Source organism: Camelus dromedarius, chromosome 9 (assembly GCF_036321535.1).
Source record: "Camelus dromedarius isolate mCamDro1 chromosome 9, mCamDro1.pat, whole genome shotgun sequence".
Taxonomy (NCBI): Eukaryota; Metazoa; Chordata; class Mammalia; order Artiodactyla; family Camelidae; genus Camelus; species Camelus dromedarius.
In genome coordinates, this window is record NC_087444.1 from 11,525,146 (window position 1) to 11,538,818 (window position 13,673).

Genomic DNA, 13,673 nt, shown 5'->3' on the forward strand with positions numbered 1-13,673 from the left:
TGAAGTAGGTCTATATCACTATGTATTTCCCTCTTAGGACTGATTTTATTGTGTCCCATAGATTTTTGAAAGTTGTCTTTCAATTTTTATTTGTTTCTAAGTATTTTTTTATTTCTTCTTTGATTTCTTCATTGACCTATTATTTGTTTAATAGCATGTTGTCCAATCTCCATGTGTTTGTCCATTATCTGTAATTGTTTTCTAATTTCATATCATTGTGGTCATTTTTCTCCTGAGTTTGATGAGCATCTCTTGACCTTTACTTTGAACTATTTATTCAGTAAATTACTTATCTCCATTTCATTAAGTTTTTTCTGAGATTTATCTTGCTCTTTTATTCAGAATGTATTCCTCTGTCTCCTCATTTTGATTTTCTGTCTGTGTTTCTATGAATTAGGCAAAATAACTACTTTTCCCTGCCTTGAAGGTGTGGCCTTGTGTAGGAACATCCTCTGTGTTAACTATGTGTGCCGGGCAGTTTTAGCAGGCTGGCTGGAGCTGAAATGGGTACTGACTGGGGGTCCTGAGATGCACTACTTCAGAACTGCCTTGTCATATGACTGAAACTGGAGAAGACATGGGCCAAGGTGTCCTGGGACACTCCATGCCATTGCTTCCTTTGTGAGATGGGGGAAGCCAGAGCAGGTGCAGGTTGGGCATTCCCAGGAAATGCCATACGCAGCAGCCTTGGTGGGACAGCTGGGGTGAGTGCGGATCAGTGATTCCCATGGAGTCCCATGCTGGGGCTGCCTTGGGAGGATGTCTGGAGCTGGGGTGGGTGCGTGGGAACCTCTCAGTGGGAACAGATATAGCTGGTGTAGGCCAGGGGCCTGGGGCATGCTGGGACAGCCTCAGCTGACCATCTGAAATGCCTGTATTGTGTTCCCATCCATGCTATTTAGGGAAAGGAGGAAAGGTAAAAAATGGCACTCTTAGGTGCCTCTGACCCTGGAGACATTTTCAGCCATCCCCCACCCATTTGGCAGATGCTCTGGGGTTAGTAAGTGGATTTCCTTCATGCATAGCCTAGGTGCCCTTTAAACCACTGGGTTTTGGGAGGGGGGGAGTTATTGTTGTTTTTTTCTCCGCAGATGAGTCTGTGCAGGGACCCCTCAGTTATGTCCCTTTCTACTGCATGCTGCCAGGTTGGGGGTAGGATTCCAGTCAATACCGTATCTCCATCTCTCTTACCTGTCTTTCTGTAATTCCTCTGTTGTTTGCTGTGCAGAAGCTGTTCAATTAGCCCTCAGTTCTTCCTAGGGAGGAATTACTATATATGAAGGTACAGATTCAGTGTGTCCAGGACAGGAGGTGAGTTCAGAATCTTCCTATACCACCATCTTGGACCCTTCCCAAATTCATTATAACATTTTAATTAAACATTTTAGGTAACATTTAATTATAATGTATTCATAGACTTCTGTATTATAGTAATTTAAATATTACACATTATAATTAGGCTGGTATATGCAGAGGCTTCTTCCCTGAAGAACAAACTTGTTTTACCAAAAAACAAGTTGTAGGTAAGTATATCCTATGTGTTTAGCATATTGAAAATATATGAAATATCTAAATAGTTCACTTCCTCAAAATTTAAGAACATAGTAGACACGACTATGTAGTATTGAATATTTTACCAGGGTGCTACGTTAATATCCTACGGTTTTAGTTGATAGTTAAGTTTTGGGAAAGAACCCCAACTAGCCTTTATAATATCAATTATTATTTTACTTTCTGGAATATTGTTACAAATATAATTTATTATCTACTTTTTAAAAATGATCCATGTTCTGTTTTTCTTTTGTGTCAATGAACTCTATTGGGAAATTTGCATACACTCTTGTCTTCTTCAAACTACCTTTCACTATCAATTTTTTGTCCTATCAAGTGGCACAAGTTATTGTTCTTTGAAAGAAAAAGATGTTGCTCTGATACAAGTTCTCCCCAATTTACACAAAGTAGCTGTTAATGGGTGTAGGGTTGTGTACATCATGTTCTCTCTTATCTGAGGATTTTAATTAATCCATCTAATTTTTCACTGATCCATATGATATTGGATAGCCACCATGTGTCCACACAATGTAGGTGCTGGAGATATGATGATAAATAAGGTATAAATTGCCCTTTTTTTTGTGGAACAGATGCATTCTGTAGTCATAGAACAGACTGAAGCTAACTGCCTCTGCTGGAGATTGAGGGGGCATGGGTGTTACTGAGTCTTAGATTGGTATGCTATTCCTACTCAGCTAACCAACCAGAGATTCCAAATCTTCCAAATAATAGGTCTTCATTTTTTGCAATTTCTCTTTATATTCTTGTTGGTTTCCTGTTAAAGTTCAAAGGCTTGAGGGTTTGACCTCTGTTTGTATTTATTTACGTTGAAAGAATCATCAGTGTCATTACCCAGTGGCCATATTTCCTTAAGCCTTATGTTGATTAGTCTGTCAGGAGCATTAATATCATGAATTGGATGAACTGTTGTAAATTTCTCCACTATTTAGAACTCAAATCCCACAGCAGGGCACATATCTCACTGCTTGGTATTTGAACGTCACATCTCAGCCTTTCTGAAACTGCTCCACTTCCATCCCTCAAACATCAAATTAAACAATGGGTACAAAGAAGCTTCAAATGCTTCATAAATGTAGTGTCTTCCACTATCTGTTCCCCTTCATACAAACACTGCCTCTAATTACTGAGTGGCAAACATCCAATTTAAGAAGTTTCATTTTCTATCAGATTTTCTGTGTATAATTACTTGACCTATTCTTTTACAGTGGAGTTTATTGGATATGCAATGTTATCTCTATGATTCATTCAGTTATATGTGATTTTTTCCAAAAAAGAAATATGTATTTTATTGGGTTGTTTCTGACATTATTTCAATGTTATAATTCAAGATATTGAGCTTGTGTAATGGAGTAATTTAAAAAGAAGAAAAGAGTGAAATACTGGCAGCTGTACTGATCCAGGAGACCATCACTACACAGCATGACATAATTTCCAGTTCAGCAATCAGACGCTTGTTAAGATCACTAGAAATTGAAACTGAAATAATTTATTTTATTTGACATTGATGTATTGAAATTAAAATTTAAGTGAATTAGATATGTTAGAGATAATTAGTTTTCAAAACTCCACTTAACTTAGCTGTCAGACTTGTAGTGCAAATTTCATATCAAATATTATTTTCTGACTTTCCATGACAAACAGATGTTCCCCACTCAGAGAGTGGAAAAGAAAAAAGGACACTTTGTAAATTTTTAGAACAGCATAAAGTCAATTTGATGTATCTTTTAGCCCTAAATTTAAATAAATGATGGGACAACATCAATTAAACATGCCTGGTTCCTAAACCATGATGGCCCAAAACTGCCACAGGGGCCTTCTTAAACTTGAATTGTCGTCTGAGGTTTAAAAGATATCAAACATACTTTAAGTCAAAAAAAAAAAAAAAAAAAAAACTTAAGTTAAAAGCTTTGTCAATGAGTCAATCTAATAATCTTCAAATATATTTGTGGATGGAGTCAACCCATTTAAAATGCTCAGTTAATGTTGTAATCCCTTACAATTATATGAAATGTATTTTTAAGTAAGTGAAAGTGTGGTATACATATTCTACATCAAGATTTCTACAGATCAGTTTTGTTAGTTGTATCGGTATAATGGAACCAAATGAGATGATAGCAGTCAGTCATTTTCCCTCCACACTATGACATGGGCGTCAAACCAGAAAGGTGTGCAGGTGCTTACTTTGGAATGCTCTGCCTATTACATATTTATAAAACACAGGTCTTCAATTTACTATTTAAAGCTTTAAAAAATAGATAAATACCACCATCATAAAATCCTGATTTATTCACTTTTGAATTTTTTTAAAGTGTATTGACATTTTATTCAATTATTGTATTTAAGAAACACTTTACTGATTAATTACATTTCAGTATTTCCTTTCTTTTCCATTCAGTTTGTCAACTTAGATCTAAAAAAATAAATATACTTGCCTTCAAAATAACTTTGTTAGAGATGAGATAAAGGTTTTGGGGCAAAAGCAATAATAAATCATGTTTGGGGAAACTAAAAAAAAAATGGAATTTATTGTGCCTAATTTAAAGTAATACATAAAGGAAAGAAGTTCTAGTTAAAGATAGTGGATATAATATTTGCATTTATTTTTATTCCTTCTTGAAACCCATACGAATAGCAGTAAAGAGAATAAAAAAGAAGAGATATCAACATAAGCTGTAATGTTGAAAATTAGATGAGAAATTTTATATGATTTATGTTTTGATTTTCTCTGTTTGGTTAAATACCCTCAAAGGAGGAATCAACAAAAACCAAATTAATTTATAATGCAGTTTCTCAGAAAGATTCAGGAATTAGAGACATCAGTTATCTCTGAAGGCCAAGGTTTTGGTGAAGTTGAAAACAGAAGGATTTGAGCGAAATCTAAAAACCCTGTAGTGAGACTTCCTGATTCCATTCCTCTACCTGCACAGCCAGCAAATGACTCTCTCATACTTAGGCAGAAGACAGATGTTTTACTATTTGGAAACACTGATAAAAATGACCTCTAAAATCAACTCTGGGTAGTATGTACCTCACTTACTGGGAGATGAAGTGGATATTTGGATATTGTAGAATGAGACTGCAACCTACCTAAGCCCTCCTTTTTCCTAATACTCTATACCTTGCCTATCAAGATACTGGGTAATTTTCATTGCGGTAATTCCCTGACTCAGAAAGAAATTCCTATAGGTATTTGGAAGTTCACCCAAACGTTCTGATTCCAGACTTAACGTTATTACAAAGATCCAACAGTTCACCAGCTCCACTAATTCATACAGAATGTCTTCTCAGTTTTACATTGATTCACTATTAAATAAAGGGTGTAACCATTAATCATCTAACCCTTGAAAGGAGGTTCTAACGTGAAAGAGAAGAAAAATAAATTGGACATAAAACAGAAACATGTAAGAAACGGAAGAAAATATAAAAAGAGAACCAAAATCACCACAATTCACATATAGAGATAATGAAAATAACTTAAATTCATGAGTCAAATATAGGAAGCCCCTTAAAAAAGTGAAACTCACAAGTGAAAAAGAACCTTGGAAATTAAGAATATTATTAGTTCAATAAAAATGTGGAGAGAATGTTGCACAATGAAGTTGAGGACATATTGGAGAAAGTAGATAGAGGTGCAGTGTTATAAAACAATAGCGGATAGAGAGTAAAATTAAAAGTATAGTCCAGGACACTTAATATGGGATATATATGTGTACGAGAAATAGAGAACAAAGAAAATTTATGGATGAAACATCAATGAAAAAAATTTAAGATATGAAAGGTATGACTTTTATAGATATAAAGCATCCAATACAAGCTCAACATGGTTTATGACCAAAGAAATAAACCAAAGCACATCACTGTGATGTTATAGAAAACTTGGAAATAAGTGACAGTCCCAAAAAGTTCCACTAGAAAAAAAAAATATGAACACATACATCAAGAATCAGAATAGCACTCTGTATAAATAGCAAAAATAAAGCACAAAAACAGTATTGTCCAAGTAGTGAGAGTAAATAGTTTCCATCCTGGAATTCTGTACCCAGCTAAATGATCACACTAGTTCTTTATACGCTTCTGCCTGTATCATTATACATTGTTCCCTGCCTGAACCAGAGAATTCAAAGATCTTTGAAAATATTTGTTAATTATATCTTACTTTTTCCTTTGATTCTACAAAAATGCATAATGTACAAATTTTTCCTGTTATTCTCCTAAACATTCTTAAAGACTAACCTCTGCCTCACTTCCTTCCAGCAGTAATCTCTAAATAATGCTAGATGTCTCTTTGGTTCTCACATAATTTATTGTTTATGTTTCTATTACTATATTTTTACATTACTCTGTAATTTTTTAAAAAATATTAATCTCTTCTGTCTGACATAATTCTCTTAAGAGTAGGAAATTTTTATATGTTTAACTATCACCAGAATCTAAGACAGTGCCTGTTGCAAAAATTAGAGTCAAACAAGTATTGAAGGGAATTGTCCAAAGGCTTGAAGTTTTAAACAAACACATTAACAAAGAAAAAGATAGCTTCCTATAAGTGAAGGAAACTTTCTCTATAGATTGATTTATTTATTTGAGAATCCAAATAAAAATCTAGCTTGCTGATTCTATTTGTATCATTTTAAAGAGAAAAGAGTAATATCAAAAACTACTTACAGGAAATGGAGCCCCATGTTCCTACTGAAAATCAAGGAGTTGAATCCCAAATTTTGGAATAAGCAGATAGTATTGTCCACTCACTTAAAAGCATCATAGATAAATTATCATGGAAAGGAATTAAAAGCTGGGCTAACATTCATTTTCATCTTTATACACTCCAGAGCAGGTACAGGACTGGAGAAAAACAGCAGTACAAAAGGTTTCAACACAACAAAATTTTAACTGTACCTATGACATTCACAGAAGTCATAAGTGCTGCTTTGAGAAAAGAACATTTTGCTAAGCTATCAGCAGCGTCGTAAAAGCACCTGCCAGTGCACATTGTGATAACTAGGGTAAGGACAGTCCTGTTATTGAAACAAGAAAATGTGGAGGGCTTTAAGGAAACATGCACACACAAACACACTCACAAATACACCCATATTATCCAGATATCCCCATTATTATTTCAATGAAAGCACTTTGGAATTTTAGGAAGGATTTACCAGTATACTAGGCACCAAAAAATACACTAAATTTTGGCAGATGAAGTAATAGCTTATTGTATGAACATTGCCTAAGCTTTAATATTTCAAGGTGTGAAAAACAGAGGGGCAATCTGTAATAAAATAACAGAATAATTCTCTCTCATATGGTATTAACTCTGTTGGAATAATTAAGTTGATTGTTCCTCTTTATAAAAAAAACCTGATAATAACAAAACAATAGGCCAATAATTATCAAAATGTTAAATTAATAATAAGTATATATATAATTGTATAATTTATCAACAAATGTTTATTTAACCCCAAATTTGTGAAACAAAAATATATATGGGCATTTGATATTGAACCTTGATTTTGATGAGTTACCAAAAGTTGGAGTTTGTGGATATCTAAAATATCATGTAAAAATGGAAGTGTGGTTGTAGTGGGAGGATGGTAACAGCCAGTCTCAAATAAATTCATCAGATTGGGAAGTAATGTTTTGCTACACACTACTCTGATGGTGATATTTCTGTTGTAAGGCACTGGAGCAAGAGCTAGCAAAGAGCTGCTCTCTGATGGCCATGTCAGGAAAGAAAAGATTCATCCACATTATCAGTTCAATGAAACTTGCTTGAGTACATGTAAGTTTTAGTCTACAGGACAAGAGAGAATGAAGTATAGCAATCCCATATTGATCTAACTGCAACTAAATCTTCAGCCTCTGCTCATCTTGCTAGTGGGCTGTTCCATTTTTTCAATATTTAGAGCTACTCTTTATCTTACTTGAGATAATGTAAAAATCACAGCCACCTAGGTGGTGGATAACCTGGGGAAAAACTGTTAAGAATGGGATCGTGATGATCACCACAGTTTCTCCATCAGCTGTAGAATGGTCCCACTGAGGTCTAGTTCTCATTGGTTAGGCAATCTGTCCTGGGCAGACTCAGTGATGCTTTTCATAGCAGGGCTATATACTCCAACATTGCCAACTCATTCCTAGAATTCCTTGTTGCACTTCTCAGGGCCGTGGCACCCAGCATCAAAGTTCTGTAAGTTATTCCACATTCATCCCTGTATTTGAGGCCATGCATGCAAGTGGGGTATATATATATGAATGACACTCTTCTCTTGGTTTCAGGGATACCCAATCCTCTTAACCTGGATTATTTTGCTTCTCATTCTCAATGCATTTAGAGCTCACCACCACACACCCCTCTAGGAAAACCCAGCCTAATATTCCTCAAAGGCCCTACATCAATATAAATTTATTTATTTTTTATAAAATTGGGAGTGATGGTTCAGGGATAGGGTAAGAATAGTCGTTTTTAATTGAAGTAAGTCTCAGCAAAACTAACTAATACTTATATTTGCTTATGAGTAAATTACTATGTATTGGAGTATTTCTTCCCTGTATCATTTGTCTCTTCTTTGTAGTTTTGAATCTCTGAGTAGGTCTTCAAATATCTGAAGTGGTAAATATGTCTTTTCTTCCCCTATCTTACTCTAACTCCTTCAATTTAAGAAATTATGAATGAATATGATATATCTATATATTAATTCTTTTCCTTTGCAACTCTCACTGTGAATTTTTATGTGTGCTTCTTGGTTTTCTTTTCTTTCTTTCTTTCTTTCTTTTTTTTTTTTTTTTTTTTTTTTTTTTGTTATGTGAGGAAAAGAATATCTATGACCCTTTAGGTCTCTAAAGGAAAATAAAGAATATCACCCCCTTCTAGGTAAGAGAATCATATGAGATTTTGTTGAGGACATGCTGTTTATCACATTACCAGTACTGGGATAGATTTGTTTCCAAAATAACTAAACTGCAAAATGATTTTTAGAAGTTTTAGGATCCCTCACAGTCATAGCCTCCTTTAGTCACCATGATACATACAACTATTGTAAGAAATAAACTCATTTTTTCACTGTACCATTGCTCATATTTCACATTTTCCTTCAAGGTATCTTCTCCCTTACTATTCATGTGAGATACTGGCATGTTATGAGTCTCCTTTAATGACCAGAAAAGGATTTAAGCCTGAGATAATTTAATACAAATGATTTTGAGGTCCTCTATAATTTTTAACACAAGCAGAAGAAAGAATTCAGCAATGCACAGGTATTATGCATGATGAACAAATTATTTAGGATACAAATATTAAAGAATATCACTGGGTGCCTTCATATACTATTAAAGGAAGCACATGATAAAAGAGAGTAAATTTAACCTTGTAAATCTTGGAGTATCATGTAAGAGCATGGTAAGTAATATTTTGTGATTAAACCAGAATAACATTCATGCCAAAGAAAGCAATTTTAACATGCAGGAAATGGCATTATGCTACACAAGTATCCGTTTTCATATTCAAAATAAGTACTAAGTGATGTTTCTCTCTAAAGCAATTTAAAGTTTCCTTCCTGTGGCCATAGACATGAAGCATTGAGCAAAGGAACACTGATCCATGGAGAATAGGGTCATCTGACAGTGTGGTAAAGTTAAAGAGCCAGAACACTTTAGTCTTTCGTAGGATTATCAGAGTCCAGGGAAATCTCTCTAACAGGTTAGAGCGATCCTAGCTCATTTTTATCAACTACGATGTACAAAAACTTCATACCAAAAGGGGAACTAAATTTTTCCCCTAGCTATGTCTTTTAGGATTACTAGCAACAGTTTCTTAATATTATAACCCAAGTTAAAAAAATCATCTAGGCAGGTAGCAGGAAAAAAAATTAGTTAATGAGAAGCACACAGAAATACTCAAACATTTGCATATGGTACAATGATATGGAAAAATATGGAAATACTAAAAAATTCCTTAGCTATTTAAGGAAGGACTTTATAGATGAGTAGATATTTTGAGATTTTTGTATAAACAAAACTATTATAAGTTCCAGAACTTGTGCAGCCTCATAGTCTTATTGACTAGCATGACACTTTGGGAAAAATACAGGTGGGATCGTTAGCAGATAGAGGGACCCCTGAATTAGGAAGCCCAACAAAGTGTGGGTCCTTGCTGACTGCTGTGGAAGAATTCACGCAGCAGAGGCAGAGGGACAAAGTGAACAGCCGCCTTATTGCTCAGAAGGGGAAAAGGAAGGAAAGTGCTTGAGCAGAAAGAAGGAAAGAGGCGCTCAAGGAGGGAAAGGAAGCACAGGCGGAGGGAGGCACAGCGTCCTGCATCCTTTCAGGATGATGATGAGTGCTCAAATATTATCTGTTTGAAACCAATACTATGTATTTCAAGTGTTGGTTCAAAAACTAGGAATTTTCCATATGAAATCTTAAACTGGTTCCTGTACACAGAGGGCAAGGAGAGAATGAAGAAAGAGACAGACCACTCCAGATTGGTATGTGGTAGGCTTATTAAGTAAAGGAACTTACATACAAGGCTTATCTTGCAAGATGCTGCTGCAAGATGAGTGTCTCTCTGCACCTGCCCAGCCAGAATCTTCAAAGTTTACATGGTGGCTTTAACTGGATTCATATATTTGTCCAGGTGGTCTCAATAACACATTGCTCTCTCTAGGCTGTGTCCTTGAAAACAGTTCCCCCTGTGAAAACAGTGTGCAGATCTACATTCCAATGACAGGAGAGGAGGGGAGGAGACTGTGATTGCCCAGTTCCCCCTCAAGGATTAATGGCAGTTCGCAGCCTCTCAGTTACTTTCTCCAACAGGAATAAACACAGAAAATGGGTTTTAAAGCTAAATAGCAAAAAAAAAAAAAAAAAAAAAAAAAAAAAGAAAGAAAGTGTTGTATGTTATGCAGAGTACTTTGAACATAATTATCAGATACTACAGTAGTAAGTAGCAATTCTGAACAGACGCAGTGGCCATCTAGTCTACTTGCCTGCCGAGTACTCTCTCAGATGAGTAACTTCTTCTACCCTCTCCCATGTGATTTTTTAATCATATTATCATGAATCATTGAAGCTTTAATCACATTGTCACACCAAATAATGCTTAAAGGAGAGAGAAGACTGAAGAATGACCAAGCATGGCACCCAGCTTCCCTGTAATGTAGGAAGAAACAATCGATTTTGTTTTATGAGATTTGTTTGACAGATAGAGACTTACAGAACCGTCATTCTTTTGGGATCCAATGGTTTAAGGCTCATACATTGTGAAGTATTATAGCTATCTTTAATTCATAAGACTAAGAAGCCAACTAAAGTAAGACAAAATGATATTAGTATTAAAAGAGAAGCACACTGAAGCAAAGAAAAGGGGTGACTGAAAAATACAGAACCAAAACAACAGTGGTCTATTGCGTGTAGCCATGTAGGAAGCAGATCATCTCCAGCACAGTGAGTATATGAGATGACATATTTCCATTTTGCATAAACTATATATTAAGTCTGATCATTCTCACTCCCAATTGCTTTTGATCCAGGTCTATCTATTATAACATTCATATGTTTTAATGTGGGAGAATGATCAGAGAAAAGAAATTTCTGTTACTGCAAATGAGCTTCATTGCTAATTGATAATGGAGGAACAACATTTAGTTTTTATCATCTTGGTGTCAAATTTGGAATCAAACAATATTTTTTAAATATTTAAATTTTTAGTAACATGAAAAAAAATATTTCGGAGAGCATTCACTTACAGTTATGAAGTAGAGGCCATCTTAGAAAAAAATTTAAAACCTTTAAAATTTAAGAAAACTCATTTGATAAATGTTGAAGCATCAAGTGTTAGAACCCAAGATTCCAGAGAATGGAGAATTGCAGCAACATGGAGAAACTGCAGGGGCATTTTCCCTAGTATATGGGACAATTATGGGCACCAAGCAGGAGGGTAGGTATCTGGGCTGTAGTCTGGGTGGCAAGAGGCTACTCCTGGGAGACAGAAAATCCAGCAGACTTCTTCAGAAAAGCGAAACTTTGTTGTTAACAGTCTCAGCATGCCACAGAGACAAGGATTATAAGGTCTTTGCTGGCCAGGAGGATGGTAAATGTCAACAAAGCAGGATCTCAGCTTTCAATCCCCAGAGAGTTATAATTGAGGTAAGCAGAGATTTGGTAAAACTGCAAACCACTCTCAATTCATTCAGCTCAGTCTCTAATTGAGTTACAGTTATAGTTGTCTAGCAGAGGAAATGGTGAACCTCTCTGGAGAAAGTTATCATGGCCAACCCCCACAGTTTGTTAGATACTCAAGAGTTCAAACAAATATTACTAAGTATGTCAAAAAAAATAGGAAAATATCATTCAAAATCAAGATTAAAAATTAAACAAAAATAGTAATAGACACATAGTGATCTAGATATCAGATTTAGTGGTCAAAGTTCTTAAAGTAACTAATTGATTTGCTCAAAGAAATAGAGGAAAAAATGGAGATAATAGGATTGGTACAACCAGTAGAAACCTGTCTGGTGGTACTATTAACTATTAAATCTAAATATTAATATATTCTATGACCCAACAAATCCACCCCTAAGTGAATTGTAATCAAATAGAATCAAAAGAAATGTGTAGTATTATTCATCAAAAGAAACATACAAGGGTTTTCATAGCAGTTTTATACAAAATAGCCAAAAACTAGCAAAAATAAATTGTCTGCTAGTAGAGGGATGAATAATAAATTGTGATGTATTTATAAAAGAATGCACTATAGTACTGAGAATTAATGATCTGGAATTACATACAATAATATGGATAAATCTTACAAATATAACACTGAGTTCATAAATATATAAATTCTATTTCTCCACAACTCAAAAACAAACAAAAGTAATCTATGGGGCTAGAAGTACAATTATGTCTCTTGGGTAACTGGTAAGACGGAGGGAGCACAAGAGGGTATTTTGAATTGCTGGAAATTCTATATTTTTTTAAATCTCTGAGCTGGTTATATGACTATTTGGTGGAAAGTCTGTGCACAATTATGTACTTTGTACTTTTTCAGTACATATTTCAAAGCAGATTCAATACTATATACTTCAATAAAAATACACACTTGAAAAATTGTAATTTTGCTTTAGATTATGTTAGATCAGACTAAATACTCCCCCCATACATAACTAGAAGAACTGGATGAAATTATTTGAGAGGCATCATTCATGCATGTCACACAGAAATTAAAATTCTACCATCTCAAATAAATAATAAAGCTCAGAGAAGGGAGTTCAACCTCTTTCTCTTCAAGGCATTTGCCAATTTTCATCTTCACAGGACTAATATATAAATAATCCAAATGGGAAGTACAGAAAATGGCCTAAGAGAATATGAGAAATAGTTAAAAAAAAAAAAAAAAAGGCCTAGGATATCTGAATTCTTGAAGGGGAGAAGGAAAAAGTAATACTTGAAGAAATATTTGGCACAAGTTTTTCAAAACTGACTTAACTAACATGCCACAGATTCAAGAAACCATACGAATACCGACAGAATAAAATAAAACAGAACCAAACAAAACACACAAAAACATTTAGGCAAACCATGTGAAATTCTTGAAAAAAGACTAAACAAATATAAATAGTAAAACAAAATAGAACAAACAGATAGAATTTTTTTAAAGCAGCCAAAGAAAAAAGGCACAATGGTTTCAAAATTTCATCGATAATAGTAATAACTGAATTCACATACACACACACACACCAAAAACAAAAAGCAATGTGAGATATTTGGCATATCTAAATTTTAAAGTTGAAACAATAAAGCAACTAGAAGATAATAAAGAAGCAAATTACAAAGATCTTTTGATGGACAAGTAATTCTTATATAGGACCCAAAACGCAATGACCACAAAGGAAAGATCGGTAATTGAATCAATTAAAATGACGAACAACCATTCATCAGAAATACCATTTAGAATATATTAGCACACGTACATCCAACAAGAATTTATAGCCACAATATATAAAAAGCACTGTGTTAGTTTCCCAGGGCTTCTGTAACAAATTACCGCACACTGGGTGGCTTAAATGAACAAAAATGCATTGACTCAGTCCTGGAGGGCAAAACTCCAAAAT